Source organism: Balaenoptera borealis, assembly GCF_965194805.1.
Source record: "Balaenoptera borealis genome assembly, chromosome: 13".
In the NCBI taxonomy this organism is placed as follows: Eukaryota; Metazoa; Chordata; class Mammalia; order Artiodactyla; family Balaenopteridae; genus Balaenoptera; species Balaenoptera borealis.
The window spans coordinates 80,304,567-80,318,304 of NC_138870.1; the positions used below are offsets into that span (position 1 = coordinate 80,304,567).

Genomic DNA, 13,738 nt, shown 5'->3' on the forward strand with positions numbered 1-13,738 from the left:
CTTTAAATTGGAAGGATACAGTTTCTCAAAGAAATCTTCAGGAATTTATTTTTTGAAATGGGAAAATAGGCCAAGAAAGGTTAAGTAACTAACTTAGTCAAGCCATGGTCACCTGAGTCATAATTCTCTTCCCACAAAATCATGGTGCCTATTAATTCATGCTTACTAATCTACGCTCTCTATGAACCTCCGGAAGTTATATAAAAATGTTATCTAGAGAAGAACCATTTCAACTTTATCCACTCCAGCTCTGGCTGGCTGTATCACTTGTGGAGAACTCTGATGTTAATTATTACTTAACAGTTTTTCTGTCCAGAATAGACTAATCTTTAATTGAACCAGTCTTTTCACATGTCCTTCACACACCATAATTCAATATATATTTATCATGCATCTCTAGGAGGAAAACATGAAAGTTATAATTTGTCAGTACTCAAAAAATATATACTTAATTATATCATACGCAATTTCAGTTTAACAATACCTCAAATGTCTGCCTTAATGTGATTCAGTTGAGAAAGACAGACTTAATGTGAACACTAGAGATACACGCTGCAACTTCATTGGGAAAAATCCCTGGAGTCCAATGTTACTGTTGCCAATGGTTGCTATGCTATACTGCGCAACAACTCAGAAGCTGAGACTGCCAGCTCACTAAGAAACTACTGAATCGAACCAAGATTTATAAATGTACTCTGAGACTCAACTTTTTTATACCTTTAACTGAAGTAACTGTCATAAGCATCAGATACAGTATTTACAACAAGACTATAAAAATTACCTAGAATTTATTTAAGGACATATTTTGAGAGTGATAAGCACTTTCCAGAAGAGAATGGTTCGGTTTAGGTTCCTTCTAACTCCATGAATTTTAATCCAAAAGTGATTTGAAGTTACAATATACAGAAAACAAATAACTGGACACTTCATGACTTTAATTTCTTTCTTCCTGGATTATATCTCAAACTAAAAAAAAAAAAAATAGTGCTAGACTACAGAGTCTGTGATCCTTCCATGACCCAGAGAGGCACTCCTGACAGAAAAATATAAAACTTAAGAGAACTGCTAATTTATGAGGGCTAAATAAAAGTACTGATATAATTTCATAAATTCAGTCTTTACTAGGTAAAAAGTAAAATGGAAAAGGGCAAAATGGGGAAATAGGAAGAGAGGAATGGAAGGAGACAGGGAGGAGGAAAGAAAGGAAAGAGTGGGGGAAGTATTTTTTTTAAACCCAGACTCTACTAAGGAAGAACCAGGAAACTGACCAAACTCCCAAGCCCACTAGGGAACAGTGCTAGCATTCCTCAGGGAGTCCTTATTGCTGATGTGGTCATGGGAAATTCTCAACTATTCACACTTTCTAGGAACAGAAACTTTACCTCTAATTCCAGTGAATCCCATCTCTTTAATCCCCTTTCTTATGGTTGACAGTTGCCCTTCCTCCCTCAGTTACTCTCAAAAGATTTTCTTTTAGTTGCACTACACTATGGGAGGAACGAAAAAAGTAGAAATATACATTCCTTATCTCTAATAAACATTCATTCAGCAACTTCTATGTGGAAGAGATTAAAGATACAGCTCACTGAGATCTGATGTCCTGTGCCTGAAGAGCTTACAATCTAGTTAGGAAGATAAGACATACGTAGAAATGATAAAACAATACAATATAAAGTATCAAATGGTAGGACTGACAAATACACTCTACAGGATTTCAGAGGTGGAGTTTAGGACACGTTACCCCCAAATCTGCCGCTTTGGTATACTGATGGAGTTAAAGGCACTTGAGAAACAGTAGATACAAGAGGAGCACTCTGACCCTCCTTTTTCTTCCAGAAAGCAGGAGATAAAACTCCCATGTGAAAGGTGCCATCCCTGTACCAGGAGGACGAAAGACATTCTTATCGCCAGAGACGGGGAATCAAAGCCAAGAAATGTGTACAAACTTGTTAAACTAACCCTTATCTTCCTAGTCATTTCTCCACAATTTACTCCTCCTAGCCCAAAACTCTGTCTTGTCAAAGTTTCACAAACTTGTTCTTTGTCTGAAAGATATAGACTGTCTCCAACTTAGGACTTTTTCGACTTCACAACAGTGCGAAAGCAATTCACATTCAGTAGAAACCATACTTCAAATTTTTAATTTTGATCTTTTCCCAGCCTAGCGATATGCAGTACAATACTCTCTCATGATTCTGGGTGGCAGCAGGAGCAGCGAGCTGCAGCTCCCAGCAATCAAGAGGGTAAACAACCAATACACTTACAACTATTCTGGACCCATACAACCATTCTGTTTTTCACTTTCAGTACAGTATTCAATAAGTTACACGAGATAATCAACACTTTATTATAAAATAGGCTGTATGTTAGATGATTTTGCCCAACTGTAGGCTGATATAGGTGCTCTGAGCATGTTTAAGGTAGGCTAGACTAAGTTATGGTGAGTAGGTTGGGTAGGTTAGGTATTTTAAACCCATCAACTTATGATAGGGGAGGTAACCCCACTGTAAGTCGAGGAAGACCTGTAAAAGCTTTCTGCTCTGGTCTTCATTCTCCATGTACATGTAAAAAAATTTTGAAACTTGTATGCTTTTCTCCTGTTAATCTCTATCAATTTAATTCTTAGGCCCAGCCACAGACCCTAACAGGGTAGAGAATTTTTCCTCCCCTGCAGAGTTGAACTTTATAGAAAGGGTACAATTCAGATTTTAGGAAAGAAGGAAAGAAATCAGGCAGTGACGTGAAGACTGGTAAGGAAAGCAGAAAGCACATAGTAGGTTTAGAGGATGGTGAAGAAACCAGTCTGGTCAGAGTGTAGCTTTTCTATAAAGAACATAAACTTGAAAAGGCAGTGTGTGATGAGATTTTGAAGAGTTCAGATTAAGAAATGTGAACTTCAGTCAGCAGGAAAGAGTACTTCTGGAAAATTTTTACACAGATACATATAAACATTCCCTAAAAGTACACACAGATTAGACAACACGAGAAAATTACTTGCTGAACCTAATACATTATGTATGACAAAGTTAAAATAAAACTCATTTTCTTTAGGCAGAGAGAGTACCTAGAAAACACATATACACAAAAAAATTCTGACCATTCACTAATCTGTTAAGATTTCATTCTTCTAAGCTTCTTGAATTAGAACTTCCCATGACAAAATGCTGACTTCTGATTACTAAGGATTTTATCACACAACGTGCATGAATCATTCTTGATTTTTCTTATTTGCTTGTCTTTCCCATTCTTGAATATTTCATTACTTCAACATCAGCATGCAGGAAAAAGAGGGAAAGGACTAAAACGAAATGTACGGATTTTTGAAATACAGTCAGGGCATGATGTAAAGAATATAAAACTTCAAGTTCCGATTCCCATTACTAATAGTTTGATTTCAAAGAAGTCATTCAGTCTCACGGTGTCTCAAATGTTCTCACCTACTTTCTTACATATTTGAAAGGTTACTGTATTCAAAATATCACAAAAAAGTGGTCTAAAAACTAACTACCAAAAAAAAAAAAAACTAACTACCAGCATAACTCATTTTATTGCGCTTCACTTTATTGCACTTCAGACACTGCATTTTTTACATACTGTAGGTTTGTTGCAACCCTGCATTGTCAAATGATGGTTAGCACTTTTTAGCAATACAGTATTTTTTTAATTAAGGTATGTACATTTTTTAGACACAATGCACACTGCACACTTAATAGACTACAGTATAGTATAAACATAACTTTTATATGCACTGGAAAGCAAAAACAAAAAATTCATGTGACTCGCTTTACTGTAGTGGTCTGGAACCAAACCCACAATATCTCCAAGGTATGCCTTTACTTGCCATACAAATTATATCATTAAGGGTTCAATGAGTGGAGCAAGAGTGAGATTACTGGCTAAACCAAGGTTTAAAAACCACCTGTGAGCAATAAGTGTTCTCTCAATGCTCTATGTTACCCTAAATTGGTATTACCCTACTAGTTGATAAAATTCCTAAATATAACCACACTTCACCTGGTTAGAAAATACTCAAAGGAAGGGGAACACCTGACATACTATGTCCCCAAAAACCAAAGGGTAACTCAAATCCGTTTTTAATTCTCTGTAGAGTCCTATATGACTCTGAAATGTAAAGCATTCCAATAATTCTAAACAAAATGTGTTTGAAATCACAGCTCAGTACAAAAGGTGAGTATGAACTGTAACCACCTACAGGCTAAACTATGAATTTAGAGAACTGTGAATCCGGATAATTGTAGGATAGATACATTTAACTATATTCTAGTTGAATATTAGACTTGTTTACAGAGATGTTGCTTGGTAACAAAAGCAGTGCTTTAACAACCCACTCAGTTTTAGATCTACTCAAGTATTTTATGCTCATAGTCTGATCACATTATGAACTATATACTACTGATATCAAAAACTAAGGACAAGTTTCTTGTTATCCTAGACATCTTCGAGATTTTACTTAAATAGTTTCATCGTCACAACTAATGTGACCAAAGGCTTTTAAAATACTTGACAATGGGCATTTTTAAGAGCTAAGTATCCATTTTTTTGACCAAAGTTGGACACTAAGGATACATCAAAATGTCCATTAGAGCCCAGCATGCACTCACATATTCTAACGTTATCTTTGTAATGACAGCCAACATCACTGTTAGAATTGTCTTCAGGGTCAACGAAAATGGCAGCTTATTTTTTTTTCACAAATGAAACTGGAGGTACCACACGTTTAGCCAGCTTTTAAACTGAGGCTACCCAAGCACCACTCTGGAGTTCATCAAAAAGCCCCATAAAGAGTTTCACGTGCATTTAATCGGCTACAGAACATTCTCCCAGCCTACTTTTCTAACACCCGCTCCACTTGCTTTACGGGAAAAATAACAAAAGAATTCAAGGGCAAGTTGTGAAGAAAAAAGCCATGAGCATTCCAAACCACGGACAAGACAGCGTTACGTACCAGACTCACACTCGGACCTTGCAACGTGCGCACAGAAAACTTATCAGTGACCGGTGTTCCGGCCGCACTCGCCAGGTGGACACCTACCTCCACTGCTCCAGCCACGGACGCCTACGGTACTCTTCCCGCCGGGGCACTGGGCCCACGGGAGACGGTCCCGCACGCGGGGTGCAGGCCCAGCCCGTCACGCCTGGCGAGGTCTCCGCAGCCGCTCGCGGCAAAGGCTGAAGAGCAGGAGCCGGAGGGCCGAGCGCGCCCCTCGGGCTCCCGACCCCTGGAAATGTGGGGTATCCCGAGAGAGCTCCGAAGGCGGAAAGGGCGGCGGCGGCAATGGAGAAAAACCCCGCTCCTCCTCGGTGGACTGGCCTTCTCTGGGGTTTGGGGTCGGGGCCGGGGCCGGGGCCGGGGCGGGAGCCGAAGTCCGACTGGGAAGCCACCGCCAGTCCGCCGCCCGCCACCCTTCAAACCCCGCGGAGCGGGATGAGTCCCGAGACCTAAGGGCGCGCGAAGCAGGAAGTCCCGCCCTCACGCCAACGTCACCGACGCCACGGACGCCGGCCGCGGCCAGAGGCAGTTAGAGGAAGGCGGCCAGCGAGCCGAGCCTTGGGGTAGCGGCCAACAACGGCGGGGCCAGGGCGGCGCTCCGAGAGGCCTCTGGGGGCCGCGGAGATCTCTAGAGCCGAAGGGAACGCACAGTTCGGGGCCAGGCACTTGCCTCAGGGAGCCAGAGTGACGCGCGCAGTTGAGCGGGAAGCCGCTCTCCCTCGCCTCCTCCCCACGCAACGTCTCGGCGGTTTCCCCCAGTTTCGCGCTTCTCCTGCGCTCTGCTGGCTCTTCCGACACTTTTTCTTCCCTGAGGGCTCTGATAGTGGTCCTGCCGCCACCCCCGCCTGCCTTCGTGCCCGACCGTGCAGACGGAATGAGTCTCGAAGTCTCCTGACTACCGCGTCGGCCGTGGGGCCTCGGCCCACGAGTGGAGAGCCGGCGCAGCTTGCCAGGCGGAAACGGCCAGGTCAGGAAAGAGGCCCAGGCGCGAGTCCCTCCCCGCACCGCCCGCTCCAAATCTCAAAAGGTGTTAGCTCGAGTCCAGGGCCCACTGGTCTCAGTGGTATCAATGAACTATACGTTACAAATCATTGGTCAGTGGGAAAAAGATTATCTGAGGAATTACTAAACACTAGGGACCGGCTTTACATCTGTTTCATTTGTTTAATACCAGATGACAAGAATTTCAATGTAAAGAATGAAACCATAAAAATATTACAAGAAAATCGAGGTGACTGTAATCTTGAGCTGAGAAAGGCCTTTTCTAAGTATGAAGCAATAACCAGAAACCATTAAAAAAATCGATAAAAATTAACCACATAAAGATTGTTATCTACACACAAGTAATAACCAATAGAATATAAATTTGTATCATGTGGAAAAAGAAGGAAAAGTATTCCTAATACACAAAAAGCTCATAGAATATCAATTTTAAAACTTAACACAATAAATAAAATTGGCAAAGGATATCAATAGGACATTCTTAAACCAAGAAAAACAAACATCTAATTAACAAATGAAAAGATGTTCAACTTGCAAACATCCTTTTTGTCTATCAGTGTAGATAGTGAGGTGGGGATAAAATTACTCTCATGCCTTACTGGTGTAAACTTGAAATTGGTACACCATTAATTACCAAAATTTAACAAAATAATTAGGCTTTGCCCCAGCAAACTCATTTTCTAGTCATGCGCTCTAAAGAAAATAAAAAGAAAACAGATTTACGAGGATGTTCCTCACCCCCTTTTTATAATAGGTGCTTATGGAAACAATGTAAGTACCATCACTAGGACACTAGTTTAATATGTTATGGTACCTACATACAATGAAATACCCTTGAGCCATTAAAAACAATGATGTAAATCACTTTATTTACACAAAAATATGTCCACAGCATATAGGTTTCTTTTTCCCCCTAAAAAGCAGAGTACAGTTTAGCATGAACAGTGCTTCATCCAAACATGAGTATGCATGTGTATATATGTGAATGTAAATACAAAAAGATCAGGAAGGATGTCAGCCAAAATGCGACTGATTTTTAATCTTTTGACCTTTTCTATCTTGTTTGAATTTTGTATAATGAATATATCATTTTTACAAAAACAAAATTGTGTTTTAATTAAAGATGCCAGTGAAAAAGGGCCAGTTTACTACAGACCCTCACAGGTGGATAACCAATGTGAAGTAATTATATTTGGGATCTAAGTCTCAGCTTTTTAAGTGTCCATAGATTTGGTTACATTAAGTTACCTAGAGTTGGACAAACTTTTATCATTTGGACATCATGATCTGACTCCCAGATTGGACTGGGTATCCTTCCTGTGTGCTCTCTGTGTGCCTCTCATGGCATTTGCCACACTGAACTATAATTCCCTCTTTCTGTTACTAGACTGTTTACTCTCACCACACACGTCCTTTTTCTGCCATGTTATGTGCTTATTTTCCCCTGATTCCTTTTCTATCATCTATTTTTCTGTGCATAAGTTTTCATTTTAATGTAATTACACAGATATTAAAGGGATAATTTCAACAATTTTTCAACAATTTTTATGCCAAAAAATTTAACTTAAGTGAAATGGACAAATTCCTGAAAAAATTACAAAAAAAATTGACACAAGAAGGAAAAGAAAATCTAATTGTCCAAACACCTATGAAAGAAATCAAATTTGTAATGAAAAACCTTCCACAAATATAACTCCAGGCCCAGATGGCTTCACCAGTAAATTTTAAAGAAGTTAAAATACCAGTCCTACACTATTTCACAAAATAGAGCAAGAAGGAACACTTCCAAATTCATTTTACAAGGCCAACATAATCCTGATACCAAAACTTAACAAGGACAGTTTACAAGAAAATTACAAACCAATATGTCTCAAGAATATAGACTTTTTAAGTTTGAATGAAATATTGGCAAATTGAAACTTGCAATATAGAGGATAAGATACCATGACCTGGGATTCCCTGGTGGCGCAGTGGTTGAGAATCTGCCTGCCAATGCAGGGGACACGGGTTCGAGCCCTGGTCTGGGAAGATCCCACATGCCGCGGAGCAACTGGGCCCGTGAGCCACAACTACTGAGCCTGCACGTTTGGAGCCTGTGCTCCGCAACAAGAGAGGCTGCGAGAGTGAGAGGCCCGCGCACCGCGATGAAGAGTGGCCCCCGCTTGCCGCAACTAGAGAAAGCCCTCGCACAGAAACGAAGACCCAACACAGCCATAAATAAATAAATAAACAAATAAATTAAAAAAAAAAAAAGATACCATGACCAGGGAAAATTAGGTTAACATTGAAAAGTCAGTGTAATTCACCACATTAACAGGATGAAAGAGAAAAACAAAATGATAGTCTCAATAGATGCCGAAAAAGCATTTGACAAAATTCAAAACTCATTCATGTTAAAAAACTCTCAGCAACCTGGGAATAGAAGGGAACTTCCTCAATATGATAACATCTTTGAAAAATGTAATGGTGAAATACTAAAATTTTTTCCCCTAAGATCACGAACAACATAAGAATGTCTGCTTTCATCACTTCTATTCAGAATGATATTGAAGATCTCAATGCAATAAAACAATAAGGAAAAACATAAAGATTGGAAAGACTTGGGCTTCCTGATTGCAAAACTTACAACAAAACTACATACATAATCAAGACAGTGCCGTATTGCCAAAAACATACATAAATATAGATCAGTGGACTAGAATTCAAAGGCCAGAAGTAAACCCTTATACTTACGATCAGTTGTCTTTTGACAAATGTGCCAAGATAATTCAGTGGGGGAAAGTATAGTCTTTTCAATAAATGGTACTGGTAAAACTGGATATCCACATGGAAAAGAATGAACTTGGACCTCACATTATGTACAAATGTTGAAATGAATCAAAGATCCAAATGTAAGAGCTAAAACTATAAAACATGTTAGAAAAAAAAGCCATTAGTCTTCGCAACAATGGATTAGGCGATGGTTTCTTAGATGTGACACTGAAAGCACAAAGAAAAAAACAGATTAATTGTACATTATCAGAATTAAAAAACTGTGCTTCAAAGAACACCATCAAGAAAGTGAAAAGACAACCTACAGAATGGGAGATAATATTTGAAAACCATGTATCTGATAAGGGATTTGTATTCAAGATATATAAAGAACTCTTAAAATTAAACAATAAAAAGACAACCCAATTTAAAAATGAACAAAGGATTTGAATAGAGATTTCTCCAAAGAAGATATACAAATGGCCAATATGCACATGAGAAGATGACCAGCATCATTCGTCATTAGGGAAATGCAAATTAAAACCACAATGAAATACCACTTTATACCCACCAGAATGACTATACTCAAAAGATGGACAATAAATAACAAGTGTTAGTGAGGATGTGGAGAAATTGGAACCCTCGTACCCCTGTGGTGAGAATGTAAAATGGTGACTTGGGAATAGTTTGGCAATCCCTCAAGAGGTTAAACATAGAGTTACCATATGACCCAGCAGTTCCTTGTGAATTGGAAACTTATGTTCACACAAAATTTTGTATACAAATATTCATAGCAACATTATTCATAAAAACCCAAAAGTAGAAACTATCCAAATGCCCATCAACTAATGAATGAATAAACAAAATGTGCTATAATCTACACAATGGAATATTATTCAGCCATAAAAAGTACTGATTCCTGCTGCCACCTGGATGAACCTTGAACACATTATATGCTAAGTGAAAGACATGTATTGCATGATTTCATTTATATGAAATGCCCAGAATAGGCAAATCCATAGGGAAAGAAAATAGTAGTTGTCTAGGGAAGGGGATGGGGACAATGCAGACTGACTGCTAATGAGTATGAGGTTTATATATGGGGTGATGAAAATAATCTGAAATTAGATAGTGGTGGTGGTTGCATAGCTTTGTGAACATATTAAAACCCACTGAAATATACACTTGAAAAGGGTTGATTTTATGGTATACGGATTATATCACTAAAAAATGGGAAGTAAAATTGTATTCACAGACAACATTGAAAAGAAGTAAAACTATTCACAGACAACATAATTATATACACAAGAAAAGCCTATGGACTATACAAAAGAGCTACTGGAACTAATAAATTAATTTAGCAAGTCATAGGATACAGGATCAATATACAAAAATCAATTCTACTTCTACCTACCAGCAACAAAAATTGGGAAATGAAATTGAAGACAACACCATTTATAATGTATCTAATACATCAGAAACCTAGGAATAAATTTAAAATATGTACAAGACCTCTGTATTGAAAAACCACAAAACATAGCTGAAGGAAATTTTAAAAGACAAATAAATGGAGGAAAAAACCCATAATATTCTTTTTTTTTTTTTCCCCATAATATTCTTGAATGGGAAAACTCCATCACTAAGCTGTCCAGTCTTCCTAAATTGATTTGTAAATTCACCCCAATCCCTATCAAAATTCCAGAAGGCTTTTCTTTAGGACATAGACAAATAATTCTAAAATTTATCTAAAAAGATGAAAGATCTAAAATAGCCAAAACAATCATTAAAAACAACAAAGTTGGAAGACTTACACTACCTGATTTCAATCCTTCTATAAAGTTACAGTAAGCAAGACAGTGTGTTATTTGCATAAGGATAGGCTAGTAAATAAACAGATTTGCGCCTAGACATAGACCCACACATATACAATCATTTCATCTGTTACTAAGGCACCAAAGCAATTAAATAATGAAAAAAAGGTTTTTTCCAACAAATATTGCTAAAACAACTGGATATCTATTTTTTTTATAAAAAATGAACTTCAGCCCTATTTCACTCTGTACACAAAAGTTAATTAAAATGACTCATAGGCCTAACATAAAACCCAGATCCATAAAACTTCTAGAAGGAAACATAGAAGAGCACCTTTATAATGTTGGAGTAGGCAAATAGTTCTTGCATGGGAAACAAAAGGCACTAATCATAAAAGAAAAATTTGACAAATTAGGGTTTATCAAAATTTAAACTTCTGGGGAGTTCCCTGGCGGTCCAGTGGTTGGGACTCCCCACTTTCACTGTCGAGGGCCCGAGTTCAGTCCCTGGTCGGGGAGCTAAGATCTCGCAAGCCGTGCAGCATAGAAAAAAAAAACAACAAAAAAACTTCTGTTCTTCAAAGACAGCATTATACAACAGACTAGAAAATATTCACCACACATATCTAGCAATTGACTTGTAACAGGAATATAAAAAGAACTCCTACAATTTAAAAATAAAAATTAAGTTCGAACAATAACTCATTTAAGATAATAGCATCTCATCAAAGTGGGTATAGAAGGAACGTACCTCAACAGAGAGCATATATGACAAGGCCATAGCTAACATCATACAAGCCCATCAGCTAACATCAACAGTGAACAGTTGAAAGCTTTTCCTGTAAGATCCTGTAAGACAAGGATACCCCGTCTTGCTAGTTTTATTCAACATAGTTTTGGAAGTCCTAGCCAGAGCAGTTAGGCAAAGGAAAGAATATTATATATAGAAAATATTATAATAATATATAATAGAGTAATTATATTAATTAATTATTGATAATATATATGGAAAACCCTAAAGACTCCATCAAAAAACCGTTAGAACTAATAAATGAATTTAGTAAAGTAGTAGGATACAAAATCAATATGCAGAAATTGGTTGCATTTCTGTACACTAATAGTGAACTATCAGAAAGAGAAACTAAGAAAACAATCCCATTTACAACTGCATCAAAAAGGAGTAAATTCAAGGAGTAAATTCAAGCCAGGAGGTGAAAGACCTGTACACTGAAAACTATAAGACATTTATGAAAGAAACTGGAGAAGATACAAATAAATGGAAAGATAGTCTATGCTCATGGGTTGGAAGAATTAATGTCGTTAAAATGTCCATACTACCCAAAGCAATCTACAGATTCAATACAAGCCCTATCGAAATTCCAATGGTGTTTTTCACAGAACTAAAACAAACAATCCTAAAAATTGTATAGAAGCACAAATGACCCCAAATACCCAAAGCTCTCTTAAGAAAGAAAAACAAATCTGGAGGCATCATTCTTCCTGATTTAAACTATATTACAAAACTATAGTCATCAAAACACTATGGTATTGACATTAAAAACAGACATATAGATCGGTGAAATAGAATAGCGCCCCAGAAATAAACCCACACATATATGGTCAATTACAACAAAGGGGCCAAGAATATACAATGGAAAAAGGACGGTCTCTTCAATAAATGCTGTTGGGAAAACTGGATAGCCACATGAAAAAGAATGAAACTGGACCACTGTCTTACACCATACACAAAAACTACTTCAAAATGGATCAAAAAAAAATGGATTAAAGACTTAAATGTAAGATCTGGAACCATAAAACTCCTAGAAGAAACTATAGGCAGTAAGTTCCTTGACATGAGTCTTGGCAATGATTTTTTTGGATTTGACATCAATAGAAAAGGCAACAAAAGGAAAAATAAATGAGTGAGACTAAATCAAACTAAAATGCTTTTGCACACCAAAGGAAGCCATCAACAAAATGAAAAGGCAACCTGCCAAATGGGAGAAAATATTTGCAAATCATATATCCAATAAGGGGTTAATATCCAAAATATATAAAGAACTCACACAACTTAATAGCAGAAAAACAATCCAATTAAAAGTGGACAGACATGCATGGTGATTGTAGTTAATAATACTGTATTGCATATTTGAAAGTTGCTAAGAGAATAAATCTTAAAAATTCTCATACAAGGAAAAAAAAACTTTTTGTAACTTTGTATGGTGATGGATATTGACTTATTGTAGTCATCATTTCATAATTATATAAATATCAAATCATTATGTTGTACCCCTGAAACTAATGTTATATGTCAATTATATCTCAATAAAAAATGTTGAAAAACAAAAAAGATAGTAGCAAAGACTTGAACAGACCTTTCATGAGATATACAAATGGCTGATAACACAAGAAAAGGTGCTCAGTATCTTTAGTCATCAAGGAAATGCAAATTAAAAGCACAATGAGATTCCATTTCACATGCACTGAAGTGGCTAAAATCAAAGTCTAATAATAACACAAATATGAATTCCAGCTGCTTCAAATTGTGATATTTACATTGCTAGTGTGAGTGTAAAATAGTACAATCACTTTGGAAAACTGCTTGGCAATTTGTTTATAGTTAAATATTCATCTAACCTATTCATGACCCAGCAGTTTCAGTGTTAGATAACTATGAAAGAGAAATGAAAATACAAGTTCACAAAAAGACTCATACAAAGAAAGTTTAAAACAACCTAATTCATAATAAATAAAACCTAGAAACAACCCAAATGTACATCAACGGGAGCACAGACAAGCAAATTATATATTTATACAATAGAATACATCACAGCAATAAAAAGGAATCGCCAATATGCCTAACAACATGGATAAATCTCACAAATATTTTAGTAAAAGAAGCCAGGCACAGCAGAGTGCATGCTGTATGGTTCTATTTATGTGAAATCAAAGAAAGACAATACTAATTTGATATTAGAAATCTAAAATTGGCTGCTGAGGACAATGCCAAGAGGGATACAAGAGAACTTTCTGGAGTAATGGATCTATATTTTGCTTTGAGTGGTGGTTACACAGGTATACATACAGCTCTCAAACTCACCAAAATGAACGTCTGAGAAAGACAAAGTTGAAGGACTGATGCTACCCAACTTAAAGAGTTACT

General features: G+C 37.2%; 2 protein-coding genes across 12 annotated transcripts in view; both read right to left on the reverse strand.

Moving 5' to 3' along the window:
• CEP83 (centrosomal protein 83) overlaps positions 1-10,349 on the reverse strand; it is a 129,228-nt gene extending 118,879 nt beyond the window's left edge. For 5 of the 11 annotated variants that reach the window (XM_082350426.1, XM_082350427.1, XM_082350422.1 and 2 more), the window contains exon 1: positions 5,054-10,347. The gene's annotated coding sequence lies outside the window, so the exon portion shown is untranslated. Of the gene's footprint in view, positions 1-5,053 lie in introns of all 11 variants that reach the window. The other 6 variants (XR_014233321.1, XM_082350431.1, XM_082350423.1 and 3 more) reach the window with 2 other exon arrangements.
• The window catches only part of TMCC3 (transmembrane and coiled-coil domain family 3), a 396,600-nt gene that overhangs the window by 23,383 nt on the left and 359,479 nt on the right, over positions 1-13,738 (reverse strand). The gene's annotated exons all lie outside the window — the stretch shown is intronic.